This window comes from Pecten maximus, unplaced genomic scaffold (assembly GCF_902652985.1).
Source record: "Pecten maximus unplaced genomic scaffold, xPecMax1.1, whole genome shotgun sequence".
NCBI classification, from domain to species: Eukaryota; Metazoa; Mollusca; class Bivalvia; order Pectinida; family Pectinidae; genus Pecten; species Pecten maximus.
This window is the reverse complement of record NW_022979594.1, coordinates 56,325-77,092: the sequence shown is the minus strand read 5'-3', so window position 1 is coordinate 77,092 and position 20,768 is coordinate 56,325. Positions and strand designations below refer to the sequence as shown.

Below are 20,768 nucleotides of genomic sequence, written 5' to 3'. Positions count from 1 at the left end.
ATAATAAGCAAGCAGCGCGCTATACCTAGCGTCCTCCTTCAATGAGGCTATCTCTGATACAATATCTGAGAGTTCAAAAAGGCGATGACGATCCTTGTTGTTGCTAATTCTTTGAAATGAGCTTAATTTCCTTTTAACAGATGCCGCGACCGACTCTGGACTCCCATATTTGTCCTGTAGCCTCTCCCAAATGAGTCTCACTTCGTTTTCAGGATTGCTGGCATTGGCTGCTCGCATTGTGAGTGCAAACTTTGCGGACTCTGGGCCCAACCACTTCACCAAAAGATCAATCTCCTCCTGTGGTGATAAACTCAAGTCACTGATAATCGCGCTGAAACTGGCCTTCCATGTCCTGAAGTGTTCTGGTATGTCGTCGAACTTGGTAAAACGCAGTAAGAGTAGATCTTTCTTGGCCAGATACTTAGTGAACACCGAGCATATATCCAAGTATGGAGGCGTAGTGGTACAGGTGTGTGGCAATGAGGTAGTCACGGGAGGATGTGCGTCCGAGGGAAGAGTGGTTTGTAGACTCCCAAAATGCTGAGATGTGCTGGGTGGAATCTGAGTGATCAAAGTGGGGCCTTCATTAGTTGTAAAGGGCGTACTGGTAGCAGTCGGAGCTGCCATTCTGTCTATAAGGCAGGGTTTCGCGTCACCATGACCTTGACACAACGCCTGATCCCTAGGATGGTAAGGCGTAACATAAGGGTTCATTCCAGGAGGAGGTTGATGTTGTAGGTCATTATTAAGAGGTTGCCAGTTGGGGGCAGGGTTGAATCGATTAAACCTCAGGTCTTGTAATGGAAGGGTTGTATCCTGAATACCTTTATCCCCTTTAGTATCGGTGCTGTCGGGTTCCCCCTGATCGGATTGTTGTTCTATAAACTTGGAAATTCTATCATGTTTTTCTGGAGCTGTCTCCTGTCTTATAGATAACGCCCGAGATGATTGGTGCGAACATATTGAACTCCCCTCTGTGAACTCCATAACAGCCTTGAGTTCAGCCTCCGCTTCATCGGCTTCTCTCTGTGTATTTAGAATCGTCAGCTCAGCCTGAAGATTCGCTTGCTTCTTCGCGATCTCGGCTTCCTGTTTAGCAAACCCGAGTTTGACCTTTGACCTCTCCGCCCTAGCCTTAGACTTCAGGAGAAGAGTGGTAACAGTACTTGATGTCGTAGAGTTTCTCGTGCTGCTGTTTGTCCGAGACGCAGAGTCGAGAGCCTGAGGGGATATATTCATGTTATCGGGTACCTGAGTGTGATTTCTGGATGGGGTGCGTGCCTGAGACACTGAGTCAAGAGCTTGGGAGGGTGTATTCACATTATCGTGTACGTTTACGGGCTGCCGTACATGTTGGTTCTGTTTTGTGGACATTTCACTAAGAAAATTTAAAACTTGGTCGTCAATGCTGGACTCAATAAGGCGTTGACAAGCTAATTCTCTCTCGCTATCTTGCGATCTCACCCTGAGAAGGTATGATGTGAATTCCGTAGATAATACTGTGTATTTGCAGTGCGTCTCCTTAAGTCTTTTAAGGAATTCCTGTACATTATCAGTGTCTGCACTGTCTAACTTGTCAGCGTTTGACAATAGAGAGTTAATTTCATGTTTAATGTCAGATAAACGCTCCACATGGAACCTCACCAATTCCTCATATGTGGTTTGACCCTTCTCAGATAGTTGCCTAACTCGCGTTAGTCTGTGGGCTTCCATTCCCTCTACGTTATGGGCGGTATGGCTCATCGTAGAACAGATCTGTGGGGTTGTGTTACCGAGAGTTTTCACTGTACTGTTTCATCAGTCGTTTATTACATTGCAGTATACAGACCCCCGGAGAGGGTGAAAACCTACAACAATACAAACAGAAACACATATACTAACACATGTTTCTGGTAGAAATAATCGGAACTAAAATCTTGAAAACTGGACATTCGTGAATGAATCGCTATTAACCAATTCGAACTATAAATCCGATAAATACGCGGATGTAATTAAACAGAAAACATATTCAGTGTATAAATGATAATGTTCAGTCACTGTCATTACGATATTGTACCTACTCTTTGGGATATAACCCTTTCAAAGTCCTGGATAGGCAAATAAAAACACATGCCGACTTGGGCGGAAGTTGATAACTAAACACAATATTACTCCACCCGCGCTTTTGCGGTGGGCTGCGCGTAAACGAACCAACAAGCTGCGGGTAAGCGAACCAACACTGAGACGAATGTTCCTTCACATTGTGTGAACACTGTTAAAACAAGGGTACCCTATGCTGTTTCGGTAGGTATTATTTTACAAGATTCTTTTGATGTGTTCAGGATGTGGGTTTCTCAATTATTTCATCATTACTGAATATATTTTGATGATTTTTGTTGTTCTAACACAGGCGGTGTTTTCGTGAATACTGTTACATACAATACATGGGTACCCTATGTCATTGTCTGATCCAAATGAGTGTGCCCACCCCTGGCATCAATCACTTATCTTACTTTCTTTAACATCAAGGTGTTTATTGCCCTTTACCGATACAATAACAGACCCTCCCCCCAAATATGTCGCTTTCCATTACACAAGCCTCAGAATATCACTTACCATGACGTCCATAGACACGTTGTCATCCATCTGACAGTAAAGTGTGAACATCATGTGTCTCCAATGGGTCAAATCAGAAACGTATATACCTGATATACAAGTCTCTGGTCAAATGAGACTGATTAGGTGCATGTGCCAGCAGCCAATTCATTTGACGTTGGTGTCGCTACTGTGTAAGTGGTGGACCAGCATTATAAGGATGTCATAGCCTTAAATATACTCCAGCAAACTTGATGTGCCGCCTCCCTCTGAAAATTGGTTATGGAGCTAGGTCAGAAAGCAATTATGCCTCTATCATGGCGTTCAACGTAATGCATGGGAGTCCACTCCGGGGACGGTCACCTCATTTCCCTGTGGCTCTGAGATTACTGACTGAACGAGATATTGTTATCTCATGTACACCATATTGCTGGGCTGTGTGACCTTGCTAATGCTCCTGCATTATTAAAGCAATGGCCCAACCCCTATCAACTTCACTCAATCGCAGCATTTTGTTTTACAATCCCTTAAAAAAGAAATATTGTACATGTATAACTTTTAAATTTGTACTGTTTCAGTTTTACATTTGAAGTGATTTACCCACAAGATACTTTCTTGAAAAATCTGCTGAGAGAATGCAGGTTGACTGAATTGCAACTGAAGAACATTTTCACAGTGCACATATAGTTAGCTAAGTATGAAATTGAATTAGGACCATGTGTCTAAAAAACCAAACTTGCCTTTCTTTTTCCCGCTAGTATAGAATGGTTTGGTATAGTAAAACCTTGACCATTGATTAAAGATACACAACCAATTCTGAAGCTCTGGCTTCTTCCCAAATAAGTGTACTTATTCAAATGTCCATAATATAAGGTACCAATATATGAACATATTCCTCTCTGGAATTTATCAACTCCTACTATATACCCAGGTAGTCATCAAAGTAGCTACTGCGATCACCTAATATTTCAATTTCCAAATTCCACTCAAGTTAGACTCTATGAAACTACCAAATTTAATTGATTTCCTTTCTCCATGAATTTGACCAGATTAACATTCTACATGACATGGTGTCAGGGCCCGAGGAAACTTGAGCTACATTCAATCCTTAATTGAAATCACCACATGAAAAATGAGGATGATTGTTATTGATATAAGTAAAAATGCACTGTAATGTTAAGTCAGAGACATATATATATCTCTGTATATATGTCTCTGGTTAAGTGTATAGGAAAATTTATATATGCACATCTACATTTCTGGTAGAGATTTTAATTTGTGGCAAATAACATACTCACTACGTATACACAAGCAAAGGAAATAAAAACTATTTTTTTTACTAAACTTAATGCACAATATACCTTCCTCTCCTTTGTCAACAATCTCCATATTGACATTATTTAAAATACACTTTTAAAACTAGAAAACTAACGGACCACGATTTGGTTTGAGTATGCAAATTAGCTCTAGCCACTTATTTTCAAAACGTCTCTGCACAGGCGTCTGAAGTTCTGACAGTAAACTGAGATATAATACCATATAAAAATAAGAGTATCTACTATAAATACTTTATAAAAATAAGAGTATCTACTATAAATTTAAATATATATAGTAGATACTCTTATTTTTATATGGTATTATATCTCAGTTTACTGTCAGAACTTCAGACGCCTGTGGTCTCTGGTGACGTTCACCAGAAAGTGAGAAACGTACACCTCGAGATCCTTGCTTTCACCTGAGACATATATCTATATGTCTCTGCTTTCACCAATGCCCACGATATCTAGATTAGCAAAATTAACACTTTGTTTTCTTACTTCATGACTGTCTGATGACTTGTCTAAAACCAGCTTTTACCTGACCTTTTTCAGTGTCACAGTCTGACATGTGGCGTCCATGTCGTTTGTTTACTTCTCGTCTATGCACCAACTGGCCTTGACCTTGGTCTCATTCCTGTAGATCCACGCGCGTTAACTTGTAGATGCCGAACTGTTACCTTTCCACCTCTGCTTGCCGAACTGTGGTAGTTACGCATGAGTGTGTATTTTCTGACGTTCTACCAAATTCCTTTAGAATAAATCTGATATTACTATGTCCATCTCGTTCAGCCAGAGACGTACATGTATGTATGGTTCTTTCTCACTTTGCCAACATTTTGAAATTTACCTGTATTACCTTGCCAACATGTCAAATTTTACACCTGAGCGAGTTGCAGCCATAGTCTGTTCTTACTTTTCATGAAAGAAAATATGAAAATGACAAGTTGAATATGACTTATATAATAAAGATTAAAACGAATTTGTGTAGGCTACTTAGCATAACAAAGCTAAGATGTTTGCGGTAAATAAACAAAACCCAATTTTATTTAATCGACATATATTACGAAACCTGGCTTCATCTCTAGTTTCAAGCTTAAATTGTGCTTTTGATAATGTATTAAGTACAGTTGTCTTTCATCAATGTTACTTAAATCTGTCTGTTCGTATTTTTTTTTTAACAAAATGACGGATTTGGGGGGGGGGGGGGGGGGGGGGGAATGAAATCTATTCTGTGCATACAAGTATTTATAAAGCATAGACGTTTGTTCTTACGATACATTAGAACAAAAGTTGTGAATATTTAAAACGTCGGCACTCAAATAAAATATTATTGTAGTGTTGTATTGTATAAAATTATATCAAACAAACAGCGGATGTGTTTCTTAATGAAGTAAACCAAGGTTGGCGTGAATAAGTTTGATGAGGTGATGTTAGTGAGATGATACCAAAAAATTCTATATAGATATATCTAATGTCAGTCCTGAAACTACACGATATAAATCATGTATCCTCTGTTGTATGTTTTACCAAAACTTCCCTTTTTGCCGTGGTGAATATTTTAAGAAGGAAACACATGTTAAAGACTTAGGTGTATGGCTCGATCAAAATCTTAACTTTTTATTACATGTTTAATAAAAGGTTGGTAAGGCCATGCCAATGTTTGGATTTTTAAAACGTACTTGCATGCCATTTACAAACGTGACTGTTATCCGCTCCCTGTACATAAGTATGGTACGCATTCGGATAGAATACTGCTCTGAAGTATGGTCACCATATCAAACATCACTTATACACCAGGTTGAAGTAGTACAAAGAAAGATTTTAAAGTTTCTGCATTAAATTAAATGTAAACTAGAATAGTCTATCTTGCTTGCAAATGTGTACACAATTCAACTTTCCTAACCAGGAATATAGACGTAAATTCATATATTTTACACGCTTATTCAAATCTGTACATAACCTGATCGACTGGTTCGCCCGTTGTCAGTATAATGTGACCGGGTGGAGTGTCCTGCTGGCAATCGCAACATCTCGGGGGAATTTCCCCGAGATGTTGCAATTGTCCTGCTGGGTGTCTTCAGCTGTATGCTTCAGTGAGGTGGCACTATACATCGGCAAAAGTTCCGGCCTATCACAAGGAGACTTAACACGAACATACCGCAGCCTCCCAAAACACACATTGCAAACACGGGTGGCCGTCCTTAAATGATCTTGGCTGTTAATAGGACGTTAAACAAATAAAACCAAACCAAAGCTTGATAGAACTCTGTAGCTATTTCATAAAAGAAATGAACTTTTTAGTTCCACATCGGTTTTTGAGGTAGCTCAACTCTGTTGTATCCCTGTAAATGCCGAATTAATGAAGTCACCAAATTAATTCTTACTACCTTGGGCATGTTTCTGACAGGTTTTTAACTTCTTACTTGAAAGATTTAAGTTGGACTTTTGGAGATTTGTTTTTAGAATTGAGTTTTTTGCTGTTCATAACATGATTGTCTAGATGATATTTATTTGGGACATCAATTCTATTTTACATGTGCATGCTCTTTATATACCGTACTTGTTCTACTATGTATTGTATTTACTCTTATGATATAATTTATTATATTTTTATCACGATGACATCCTCATTCAAGTTTGAAGTTTTATGAAGCAGTCTATAGCCTTACCTGTAATTATCTACTATTGTTCTACCTTTCACACCTAGTATCACTTGGCCAACAAAATACCCTACCTGTATACCTCAACATTCAGAATGTTGGCTAAGCGAGAAGACACCGTATGTATCTGATATACAAGTCTCTGGTTCAGCCGATCAGGTCATTTTCAATAAACACATTATTGAACTGCTGTTTCTACTTCCCCACATCTTATCTTTTGACGTCATCACCTTACGCTTTTGCTCTAAAGTTTGAATGTTCGCAATTTCTATCCCTACTTTACTCGTGGGTTGGAATCCATCCTTTTGCAGTATGTACAGGTTCTCGTTCAGTCCTTAAAACTCATCAAATATCTTGACATAAACCTCAAAGCGTTCACTGTGTGCATGCTGTTGTTGAGGTCATCTTGTTTAAAATATAATTTCTAATGATATCATTGTGAACTCTTTTCAAAATTGTGTCCCCAGATCCAGAGACGTGTATACTGTAAATCAGATGTGATGTACACGTCTCTGGTGTACTGTATATCAGATGTGATGTACGACGTACTTCTCTGGTGTACTGTATATCAGATGTGATGTACACGTCTCTGGTGTACTGTATATCAGATGTGATGTACACGTCTCTGGTGTACTGTATATCAGATGTGATGTACACGTCTCTGGTGTACTGTATATCAGATGTGATGTACACGTCTCTGGTGTACTGTATATCAGATGTGATGTACACGTCTCTGGTGTACTGTATATCAGATGTGATGTACACGCCTCTGGATTAATTACCCTATTATATTTTCGTATACAACTAATGACATTTCGTTTTCATTTCCAGATCGCCATAGCATTGTGTTTGTTTACCCTGGTGACAATGCTCTAAAGGAGGACTTGGTCAGATATTACTTGTCGTGTGGTTACTCAAGATCGCCATATGTGGCTTGCTGCTGTTTAATCAATTAATTATTTATCCGTCGCAGAAATAACGCAGATGCGCCTATCACCGACATTGTCTTAAAAACAATTGAACTGCACGCATTAAATTTTTTTTACAATGAGTCGTTCGTTATAAAAATACTTGTACGTATTAAACAACTTTGAGTTTAATACGAATGCTGACGACGCCACCTCTAGAAAAGTAGCGCCGGAGTCTCTAAGATTCACACACGAAACGAAAAATCTTTTACATGTCTAATACACACTGACATGATATGAAACACACTAAATTATTAAACGTTTCGCATATCTTTATAAGCTTGCATATATACATGTACGTATTTCAGCTCATTATTCATTCTATAATTACTTTTTCACTTTCAAATATTTTCACTATTTACTTTTTCTGACGAATCCAAGCATTGCTTACAAACGACGATGGGAGAACTTTAAAACTGCCCCATGAGTAGAGTTTGCTATAAATAACAGTACCTTCAGTATTACCAAATATATTTCACTCGTTATGCTAATATTTTGAAATATAACATGTGTGCAAGTTTTTTTTACAGCTAAGCGCGTCTTTTTACCTTAACCGATGACCAACAGAATCTGATCAGGTGCAGAATTTCATACAGTGATGTTATGGTGTGAATATGAACTAATTATGTCAGTTCAAGAGAAATGTGTGACTTTGGACCTGTAACCTTGACCGATGACAGTTGTAAAACGCAATGCTGTGAATATGAACTTAACCTGTCTGAGGGTTCATATAAGATATCGTGTACACAAGGTTATCACGGACCCACAGATAGTGATTACTATATATACGCCCTTACCTAGTGAAGGTTATAACAAGAACCCTAAAGGGCCTGTATCTGCTGTTTAATGTATCTTTGAAGTTGATCTTAGTCATTTACAAAGAAATTCGGATAATACCACTTTATTCAAATAGCATATACTACTCGCCCAATATCAGGTCTCTGCGTCTTGGTCATGGATGAAATCGTTGTTTAATACATTTTAACACATTTGACTTCTGTGACCTTGAATGTAGGTACAGGTCATTCATTTGAGTGTGCTACGGGTCCAATGTCATGTCTTTGAGCCTCTTGGCTATTGAGCAGTTCTTTAAAGATTTTAGCCTCTTTGGCCACTGTGACCTTGAATATGGGTCAAGGTCATTCAAGCAGGTGAGTCAATAATTGATGTTTTTCATTTCAGCATGGTACTGGTCCAATAGTGTGTCTTGATTATTGAAAAGAAGAATTTAACATACTGGACGACTTGTGACCTTGAAATTGGATCAAATGTTCATTGACTTCATATCCAATTGGTCAGTACCAGTCTCCCTTTCCATTACTGAGAAGATGTTTAAAGGCTAAATTGACGACGGACAGACCATGCATGACACACAACAACATAAGCTCTGGCATGTGACAAAACCAGAAGATACAACAAAAAAATAAGTGATATCTAGTATGCTAACTTTATTTCAAACAGAGTGCACTGCATGTAGTTATTCACAACAAATGAAAAAAAATGTAGTATTGATAGGTATATAAAACTGGACATAAACATCAAGTATAATTATCAATAATGATTATTATAGTAATCCCTATATAGAAGTCATTAAGACATAGAGAATTAGTGTATATTAAATTACAATTTACAAGTGTATATATAACATATCACATAGGCACACACCTATAATTGTAGTGTTTCACACAGACATTGTTTAAAGTACTAATACACAGTATATGATTGGTAGTTCAATATTATGATGACATATTACATACTGGTATGATTGGTAGTTCAATATTATGATGACATATTACATACTGGTATGATTGGAAGTTCAATATTATGATGACATATTACATACTGGTATGATTGGAAGTTCAATATTATGATGACATATTACATACTGGTATGATTGGTAGTTCAATATTATGACATATTACATACTGGTATGATTGGAAGTTCAATATTATGATGACATATTACATACTGGTATGATTGGTAGTTCAATATTATGATGACATATTACATACTGGTATGATTGGAAGTTCAATATTATGATGACATATTACATACTGGTATGATTGGAAGTTCAATATTATGATGACATATTACATACTGGTATGATTGGTAGTTCAATATTATGATAACATATCAATAATAATAATATCTTTTATTTATCCAGGGTTACATATTTAGACAATGTGTAGTTTACAACATGGCCCTGCATCCTATATATGTACAAACATAATACAATTTAAGATAACAATATAATAATGTAAGCAGTTATCACAGTTAATGGAACTTAAAATTTAGCATATTGTGAAACTTAAATATTGAATACTTGTATATCACACAAGTGTAATTCATTAACATGGTATATGGAAGCTAAATAATAATATTTTGAGTAACAATCAATATATTACATAAATACGAAAATGTATAAATGATTCTGTGCAATATTCAAATCAAATGAACTTCAACAAAAGGCAAACATGGGATCTTTGTAAAGTCAACATAAAACAAGAAAGAATTAAATTTTGTAGTCAAGCTGCGAAAACAACTAAAACACAATTAGACACCCTCGAAAAAAGATTAAGAATATTAAACCAGAAAGAAAATATCAATGAAATTGAAAAATTAGAAATAAAGAAATTAGAAAAAGCATTAAATGATTTGTATGACGACAAAGCTAAAGGGGTACAGGTTAGATCACGCATTAAATGGATAGAAGAGGGCGAAAAAAACACCAAGTATTTCCATGGTCTTGAAAAAGCAAGACAATCACAAAAAGTAATAAATGAAGTTGAAAACGAAAATGGTCATATTATTAAGAATCATAGTGAAGTCATGAGTCGAATAAAGCAGTTCTATGAAAATCTGTATCGCAGTGAAAATCCAGACAAAAAAGATATCGATGAATATGTAAATAGTGTAAAAGTAGAACGGCTCACGGAAATGGATAAAAATAGTTGTGAAGGTTTAATTTCATTGAAAGAAAGTACAGAGGCAATCAAAAAAATGAAAAAAAAAAAGTCCAGGAACAGATGGTTTATCAGTAGAATTTTACCAAAAATTCTGGAACCAGATTGGGATTCTAGTAACCGAAGCATTAAACGAAGCACATGTACACAGGGAACTTAGTGACACACAAAAATATGGATTAGTGACTTTAATACACAAAAAGAATGACATTACTAAATTAGAAAATTGGAGACCAATATCATTACTTAATGTCGATTATAAAATAGCAGCCCATGTGCTAGCAACACGATTAAAGCAAGTAATGCCAAAAATTATACATACCGACCAGAATGGATATATTAAAAACAGATTCATAGGTTTTAATATCAGGCAAATACAAGACATTATCGACTATTCGGAAAAATTTAACCTAGACTCATGTATTTTATTTTTAGACTTCCAAAAGGCTTTTGACTCGATTGAATGGAATTTTATATTTTCTTGCTTAAACAAATTTGGATTTGGGTTATCTTTCCTAAAGTGGGTTAAAACACTTTCTACCACAATACCCCGTGTTATTCAACTCTCAGACCATCAGTTAATCATTACAGCTGTTGATTAACAATCTGTTTATACCACACGTGGTATAAACTCTGTACGCATTTTGATTGGCTAACACGGTGAACTTTGACCCAAGCTGCAATTGTTATTGACGTCATCAATAATCTAATGACGTCACATCACCGGGTCCCGGACGTCACCGGTACACTTTATTAGCATACGCGAATATTATACTTGGCCACGTTTCCCTTTGATTCAAGCCGATATTATTGTGGTAGAAACAGGTTACACGACTCGTGATTGTTGGATATGGAATTTATTTCACACTCGTAAGTTATTTTTTAAAAGTTGCAAAAAACACTCGCTAAAGCTCGTGTCTTTTGTAACTTTTAAAAAATAACTTACTCGTGTGAAATAAATTCCATATCCAACAACCACTCGTTGTGTAACCTCTATTTACACAAATATAAGAGGCGTGGTTAAAAACAACAAGGATGGATAGTATTGCAACAGCAATACAAAGTCCCCTGCCTGAACCAGGAGTGCAACTATTTATTTCCCATTTTTTAAAGTACGTGTTACAATGTAGTATAGACAAAATTCTTAGAAGAGAGACAAAAAAATAAGGTGTAGACAAAGTTCTTACTGATAAGGGAGATATACAGTATAGACAAGAGTCTTAGATCGAAAATATACTGTATCGACAAGGTTCTTAGATGGGAGATATACAGAATAGAAAAGGTTCTTAGATGGGAGATATACAGAATAGAAAAGGTTCTTAAATGGGAGATATACAGAATTTACAAGAGTCTTAGATGAGAGATATATAGTAAAGACGAGTTTCTTAGATGGGAGATATACAGTAAAGTCAAGGTTCTTAGATGGGAGATATACAAAATAGACAAGAGTCTTAGATGGGAGATAGACAGAATTAAGAAACAAAAGTATTAGATGGGATCAATACAGAATAGGCAAGGTTATGAGATAGGAGATATACAGTATGGACAAGAGTCTTAGATCGAAGATATATAGTATAAACAAAGTTCTTAGAAGAGAGATATAAAGTATAGACAAGAGTCTTAGATGTGAGATACACAGAATAGACAAGGTTCTTAGATGGGAGATAGACAGAAGAGACAAAAGTATTAGATGGGATATATACAGAATAGACTTGGTTCTTAGATGGGAAATATACAGAATAGAAAAGAGTCTTAGATGGGAGATACACAATAGGGACCAAAGTATTAGATAGGAGATATACAGTATAGACAAGGTTCTTAGATGGGAGATACACAGAAGGGACAAAAGTATTAGATAGGAGATATACAGAATAGACAAGGTTCTTAGCTGGGAGATATACAGAACAGACAACGTTATGAGATGGGAGATATACAGAACAGACAACGTTATGAGATGGGAGATATACAGAATAGACAAGGTTATGAGATGGGAGATATACAGTATAGACAAGAGTCTTAGATAGAGAGATATACAGTATAGACAAGGTTCTTAGATGTGAGATACACAGAAAAGACAAGGTTCTTAGATAGGAGATATACAGTATAGACAAGAGTCTTAGATAGGAAATATACAGTATAGACAAGGTTCTTAGATGTGAGATACACAGTATAAACATGGTTCTTAGATGGGAGATATACAGAATAGAAAAGAGTCTTAGATGGGAGATAGACAGAAGAGACAAAAGTATTAGATTGGAGATATACAGAATAGACAAGGTTCTTAGATGGGAGATATACAGAACAGACAACGTTATGAGATGGGAGATATACAGAATAGACAAGGTTATGAGATGGGAGATATACAGTATAGACAAGAGTCTTAGAAGAGAGATATAAAGTATAGACAATGTTCTTACTTATAAGGGAGATATAAAGTATAGACAAGGTTCTTAGATGTGAGATACACAGAAAAGACAAGGTTCTTAGATAGGAGATATAAAGTATAGACAAGAGTCTTAGATAGGAAATATACAGTATAGACAAGGTTCTTAGATGGGAGATATACAGTATAAACATGGTTCTTAGATGGGAGATATACAGAATAGAAAAGAGTCTTAGATGGGAGATAGACAGAAGAAACAAAAGTATTAGATTGGAGATAAACAGAATAGACAATGTTATGAGATAGGAGATATACAGTATAGACAAGAGTTTAGATGGAAGATATACAGAATAGACAAGAGTCTTAGATGGGAGATACACAATAGGGACCAAAGTATTAGATAGGAGATATACAATAAAGACAAGGTTCTTAGATGGGAGATATACTGAATAGAAAAGAGTCTTTGATGGGAAATATACAAAAGAGACAAAAGTATTAGATGGAAGATATACAGTGCAGACAAGAATCTTAGATGACAGATATACAGAATAGACGAGAGTCTTAGATGGGAGATATACAGTATAGACAATTTTCCTAGATGGGAGATATACAGAATAGAAAAGAGTCTTTGATGGGAGATATACAGTATAGACAAGAGTCTTAGATGGGATATAAACAGAATAGACATGGTTCTTAGAAGGAAGATATACAGAATAGTCAATGTTCTTAGATGGAAGATATACAGAATAGACAAAGTTCTTAGAGGAGAGATATAAAGTATAGACAAGAGTCTTAGATGTGAGATACACAGAATAGATGAGGGTCTTAGATGGGAGATATACAGAATAGACATGGTTCTTAGATGGAAGATATACAAAATAGAAAAGAGTCTTAGATTGGAGAAAGACAGAAGAGAAAAAAGTGTTAGATGGGAGATATACAGTAAAGACAAGGTTCTTAGATGGGAGATATACAGAATAGACAAGAGTCTTAGATGGGAGATATACAATAGGGACCAAAGTATTAGATAGGAGATATACAGTATAGACAACCCATACCAAAAAAAGGTATAAAAAGTTATAACTTTTTAGTACCTTTTTAGTACCTTTTCTGTACCTTTTTCAAAAGGTACAAAAAAGTTATAACTTTTTTGTACCTTTTTGAAAACTTAGAATTAATGAATGTAACTTTTGATAACTTTTTTGGACTTAGACAATTTTAGATGTAACTTTTTTGTACCTTTCTAGACTTAGAAAATTTCAGGTATAACTTTTTTGTACCTTTTCTGGACTTAGAAAATTTCAGGTATAACTTTGTGTAACTTTTCTGGACTTAGAAAATTTGAGGTATAACTTTTTTGTACCTTTTCTGGACTTTGAAAATTTGAGGTATAACTTTTTTGTACCTTTTCTGGACTTTGAAAATTTGAGGTATACCTTTTTTGTACCTTTTCTGGACTTAGAAAATATTTACAACATCTGAAAAGATTGATTAATTTTAGCAAAACTTTGCTGGACTTAGAAAATTGCATGTATAACTTTTTTGTACCTTTTCTGGACTTTGAAAATTTCGGGTTTAACTTTTTTGTACCTTTTCTGGACTTAGAAAATATTTACAACATCTTAAAAGACTGATTATTTTTAGCAAAACTTGTCTGTATCTTTTCTGGACAACCATAAGATTACTAAATAAATCTTATGTTTGCTTATGACACATAATAATTACTGTAAATGTAATCACAAATAATTATACAAGACAGTGACAGTGAAATTCTATTACAGGTAATTCAATCAATATAAGCTCAATCCCCATTTAAATGGAAATCTTAATTTAATAATGTACATACAATTGATTAAAATACAATTATCAGTGAACTGTAGGGAATTTGTGATGGGTCAGAGAGGCGAATCGCCTTTAGAAGACCTCAACGACAGGTAAGCTAGGTAACAGGTGATTGGAATCCGAAATGTGTGTTGAATTGTCCATGCATAGATAAATTTTTCATTCCAGAGAGGCATCAAAAATATTTTGATAAATAACATACATATAGATTTAAAATTAAACAGGAGATCCCAGAGGGATCTTGGCGCCCACCATTGAATGATCTTAATAGGTTCCATGTTAGATTGATCTTTTCTCTTTTTTTCCCTTCCTCTTACTAATCTGTATAAATTGAGAAACATCCCTCCAGTGCTTTTTAAACAAGGGAAACTTATATATGAAATTTGAGATTTGGCTATAATGGTTGTCTGTCGACAATGTTTTCAGATTGGTCCAAAAATGCAATACGACGGACTAAGGAGAACCTACATATGAAAATTGAGAAAGATTCCTTCAGTTCTTTCTGAGAAATCTCGATACCAAACTTCAATTGTCAAAATCCAAGATGGCTGCCTGTCGGCCATCTTGCTTTCCGATCGGTTCCAAAATACGATATGCATAACTAAGCACCAATGGGAACCTACATATGAAATTTGAGAAAGATCTCTTCAGTACTTCCTCAGAAAAAGCGATAACAAACTTCAATTGTTAAAATCCAAGATGGCTGCCTGTCGGCCATGTTGTTTTCCGATCGGTCCCAAAATGTAATATGCATAACTAGGCACCAAGGGGAACCTACATATGATATTTGAGAAAGATCCCTTCAGTACTTTCTCAGAAATAGCGATAACAAACTTCAATTGACAAAATCCAAGATGGCTGCCTGTCGGCCATGTTGTAATCCGATCGGTCCCAAAATGCAATATGCATAACTAGGCACCAAGGAGAACCTACATATGAAATTTGAGAAAGATCCCTTTAGTACTTTCTCAGAAATAGCGATAACAAGAATTGTTTACGGACGGACGGACGGACCACGGACGCAGGGCGATTTGAATAGCCCACCATCTGATGATGGTGGGCTAAAAAGGTATTCACTTTTAATTTATTGCATTTTTAGTACAATATTCACACCCTTGAAATGCGTTTTTTTTTGGGGGGGGGGGCAGTTTTTTTAAAGTTTATCTTTTTATCTCAGAGGACCAATCATTGCTCAGAGGACGTGAATAATTACAACTTAGCATTGATAAGTCACGACATGAACAAACTCAGTTGTTATAAAAGATAAGCAGTTCGTTATATCCCAACACAGACGTTCATAAACGTACAACAACTGTACGTACATAGAACATGATGATATAATTTACTTCACGTGGGACGATGGGTCGCTCACCCACAAAAATATTTTCCGGAAAAAACAAGCTTCATTCATCCCAATGGGATTAATATAGCATGGTCTTTGTCAGTGCATCGCATATTTTCTGGATGTTTGCGCTTTTGACATTAATCTTGTAGTAGCATGCACAATTATGCCGCATTGGACACAAACTCCAGCGGTAAACAAACACACGTGTGTAACACTTGTGTCATTCTGATCGTCCAAACTCTCAGACGCTTTGATTTAACTCCGTATAAGTAAAGCGTTTTTATGATCTCGATATGACGTAAATTGCAATAAACATTTTAATCTGAAAACAGCGCACACGATGTTTTGTCAGTGAACACATTAAACAAAACAATCAATTGGTCATATATCTATAAGCCAGATCGTCAGATTATTCACAAAGGACATCTGCAGGAGAATTGATCTCGTAGCATTACAGTAGCCTAGTTAGTGATGTTACTGAAACGTGCACATCATGTGTGTAGGCTACCTCACGAAAAGTGGGACCACGCACCAAAAGTTAACCGACCCCGTCAGACACAAGCTGATCACCGAAGACCTCATACTCGGGGCATCAATTAGAATATAATTAGCGGCAGTCTACTGTACCGAACTCATTGAATTTTGTAAATACCTGTGTACCTGAGGAGTGTCCAGTTCACCTGCTGACATAGCGGTGTCCTGGGGCGTTAATTAATTAGTTACATCGTTGTCATGCCTGACTGCCTATGATTTGTTGCATTGGCCAGTTTACCTGGGTATCTCACCTGTGCACAATATTATCGGTATCAAGAATATAACAGAACATATGACACGTTAGTTTCTCTGTACAGACACTTATGCATGTGTGCCATCATGTGCACTGTGAAAGAGTACGATGTTGCAGTAATCATAATAATAATTAAATAAAAATATATAACAACAACTAAAATATATATATGTAATAATATCGATAGGATTTCTCATGATATCGTAGGCGGCCTAATAACTTTATTCGACATTTTTCTTCTTCGTTCACTTGGCCCTACTATACACATGTATACCCACCGCCAGGCGGCGCTCCCTTCAGTTTAGCGGGAGATTTGTATTACAAGTGGCGGCCATTTTGTTTGTTTACGGAAACGTGATCAAAGCTTAGACCTAGAACAAAATCACGTTATATATACAGTACGGTATAGTATTGGCGACATTTAATTTCCCCACTCACGGAATACAATCGACAAACTGGGAACAGAATATCAAATTTCGTCTAGCTTTTGGCGACTTATGATACCCCTTTCACCGGCAAACACTGAATTATCGGACAACATGAAATCAGGGTAAGTTATGTTCTAATTTGTCTTCGAATCGCAGATTTTGTCGCTCTCGCGATCGTCATACATTAAACAACATTGAGTGAATATGTTCATATGAAATACTTCATGTTTCAGGACTAAATTCACCAGCATTCATGATCCTCGGACCACCCGCCCCCTACGCACAGCCGATTTATAAATGTTGCATCTTTCAATCGTAAGTTTAATTTGCTTGCCAAGTGATTATTTTTTAATCCTTCACCTTCACATTCAGGGTCAATATTATGATATATTTAAAATGGATTCACACATATATGTGGCCATACACGTTTTTCGTTTATGGCGTTTGGTATGAACGTCCCAAAGTATATATAATATACTTCGTTTTTCAATGGATTTTCTTGAAATTCGATCCACTATATATTGGGGTAGGCAATAATTCGTCAGCTATTTTACCTGATAATTTTTTTCATGTTTTCCCGTACATTTGTTACTATTTTTTACTGAAATAGACGAATATATGCACCATAATTTATGGTAAGTATGAACATTTTGTTCTTTATTCCTAATTATACGCACAACACTATTTTTTTTTAAATGTAATTAACATGCAATTAATATCTACGGAATCGGCTACGGTAAATTAAATATATATAGAAATGAGAGGGATTGTTACTTGTTGTGTGCGTGAAATTTCAAGGAAATCCAATAAAATAAAGTCCTAATTGAAAATTTGTCAAAGTATACGTATTTAAAATAGATCTACAAAGTAAAATCTATATACAATTTTAGCACATTTTATTTATTATACATAGACCATTGGAAAATTTTAGAAGAATCTTTCTTCTTTTATTTTATGTGAATTCATTTAAAATGTTTTATTGCTGAATTAACACACATTGATTACTCTCACCATCAGTTTCCCTTTTAAGTTGATCATCCCCGCCCCCAATATATTAGCTTGTATGCAATGCAAGATGGCTGACAGGCTGTCATTTTGAATTTTATAATTTTGAAGTTTCTCAGAAAGTTATTTATGGATCTTATTCAAAAGAAACATTTTAGGCTTCTGTTTTCAAATTAATAAGATCTAGAAGAAGAGAAAAGTGATTCCTTATTTGGGAATCACTTTTCTCTTCCTTCTTAGGCTAAAGAACAGTCTTGTATATATGATATATATAAAATTGATATTTATATAATAATCATACAATTACATGATATCTCTGGGGGTATCTTCTTTTTGATTTGACATGATAAGTTGTGTTTGTTAGCCTATAGTAATTACTTCTGTCTCCCAGCCCTCTAATTTTGCTGCTGTCTAATAATTCTAGAATTTATTGACAAATTTACACGAAATGAGCCAGGTACAGTTCACAAAATTATGTCAAAACCCAGGGTCAAAGCTCATGAAGGTCATTAGATTGAAAGGTCAAGGTAATTTTTTTTTCTTTTCATCAATATTTTGTTTTGGCATGATGAAGCAAATTTAGTTGGAATTAAACTAGGTGTAAACTGACAAGGTCAAGGTCAAATTTTGCGTTTTTTCACTGATTAAATATTTTGTTTCAAGGCTAAAGCAAAGTTGGTCAGAATTAAACATTATAATAATGCATGGAGTCAACTGATCAAAGGTCAAGGTCACTTGGTCAAAGGCCAAGGTCAGATTTTGTTTCAATATAATTCCAACCAATATTACTCGGTGATTTAGGCAGATGGGTTCTTGATGATTATGGGAGATATATATTATTTATTGCCTCATGATGAAATTGATGGGGTCCTTTAAATTTTCAGTGTTCTAGTTAATAAATTATAATAACCCAATTAACTCTCAGCCTGTCCTAGTTATTAAGTTATTACACCGAAACCAGCATTACAATATGTAAATAGATCACTAACTGTTTTGTTTTCTTTTCTTTTTGATGGACTATAGAGTGTCAATCCCAAGAAGAACCCTGACCAGCTCCTGGAAAAATCAGTGTTCTTGCAGTATTGTCAGTCAAATCTCAAGGAAAGGATCCCAGAAGAGGAACATTTACATTATTTCAGACTTTTTTCTTTCCTGTGTAACAATGCCTCAAACAGCTAACACATTTTATATAGTATACAATACAATGTGTATTAATAACAGTCCAGTTAGAGTGCTGTGTTATGCAGTAAAAATACTTAATTCTTGATGACATGTTGGTTTTATGTTTACATTAAACGGTAGTTATAATATATACTAGAGAAACATAGTGGATAATGCCTTGTACAGGAGCAGGAGTATGACAGTGTAATAGTACATGACTGCTGCGTTCATCCATGGAAGGAGTCTGTTATTCGAAATAAAGCTTTCCATGAGGACGAAAAATAGTGCTTTTGTTAGTCTTTCAAGAAAATGTGCAAAGTGAAAGGAGATTTTCGTGATGTTTTATGAATAGTAATTCATTGGTCTAGAAGACATGTATTTAATAAGTATATTTCTGGATAAAAAAACATTCTGAAGCAAAATCTTTTTATATTTTTCTGTACCTTTTCCATACTTTTTCTGTAACTTTTCTATACCTTTTTTGTACCTTTTCAGTACCTTTTTCATACCTTTTTAGTACCTTTTTTGTAACTTTTTAGTACCTAGAAAAAGTTATAACTTTTTTGTACCTTTTTCATACCTTTATAGTACCTAGAAAAAGTTATAACTTTTTTTTAACTTTTTAGTACCTAGAAAAAGTTATAACTTTTTTGTACCTTTTTCATACCTTTTCGGTACCTTTTTAGTACCTAGAAAAAGTTATAACTTTTTTGTACCTTTTTCATACCTTTTCTGTACCTTTTTAGTACCTAGAAAAAGTTATAACTTTTTAGTACCTAAATTATACCTATTTTTGTGTGAAATGTAACTTTTTTATACCTTTTTTGTACCTTTTTTATACCTTTTTTGTACCTAATAAAAGTTATAACTTTTTTTAGGTACAGAAAAGTTATCAAAAGTTATAACTTTTTAGTACTAGATTGGAACCGCTGTTTAAACATGGTTCCAATCTAGCATCAAAAGTTATAACTTTTTTGTACCTAAAAAAGTATAACTTTTTTGTACCTTTTTTTGGTATGGGTAGAGTCTTAGATGGGAGATATACAGAATAGACAAGGTTCTTAGATGGGAGATACACAGAATAGAAAAGAGTCTTAGATGGGAGATATACAGAATAGACAAGGTTCTTAGATGGGAGATATACAGAATAGAAAAGAGTCTTAGATGGGAGATATACAGAATAGACAAGGTTCTTAGATGGGAGATACACAGAATAGACAAGATTCTTAGATGGGAGATACACAGAAGGGACAGAAGTATTAGATAGGAGATATACAGAATAGACAAGAGTCTTAGATGGGAGATTATACAGAATAGACAAGAGTCTTAGATG

At 35.3% G+C, this 20,768-nt stretch overlaps 1 long non-coding RNA gene across 1 annotated transcript; it reads left to right on the top strand.

Moving 5' to 3' along the window:
* The first annotated feature begins 17,232 nt into the window (after nucleotides 1-17,232).
* Nucleotides 17,233-19,717, top strand: LOC117319016. Its single transcript, XR_004530540.1, has 3 exons — nucleotides 17,233-17,391; nucleotides 17,503-17,584; nucleotides 19,298-19,717. It is a non-coding gene; the product is annotated as an uncharacterized LOC117319016 (long non-coding RNA).
* The last annotated feature ends 1,051 nt before the right edge of the window (nucleotides 19,718-20,768 follow it).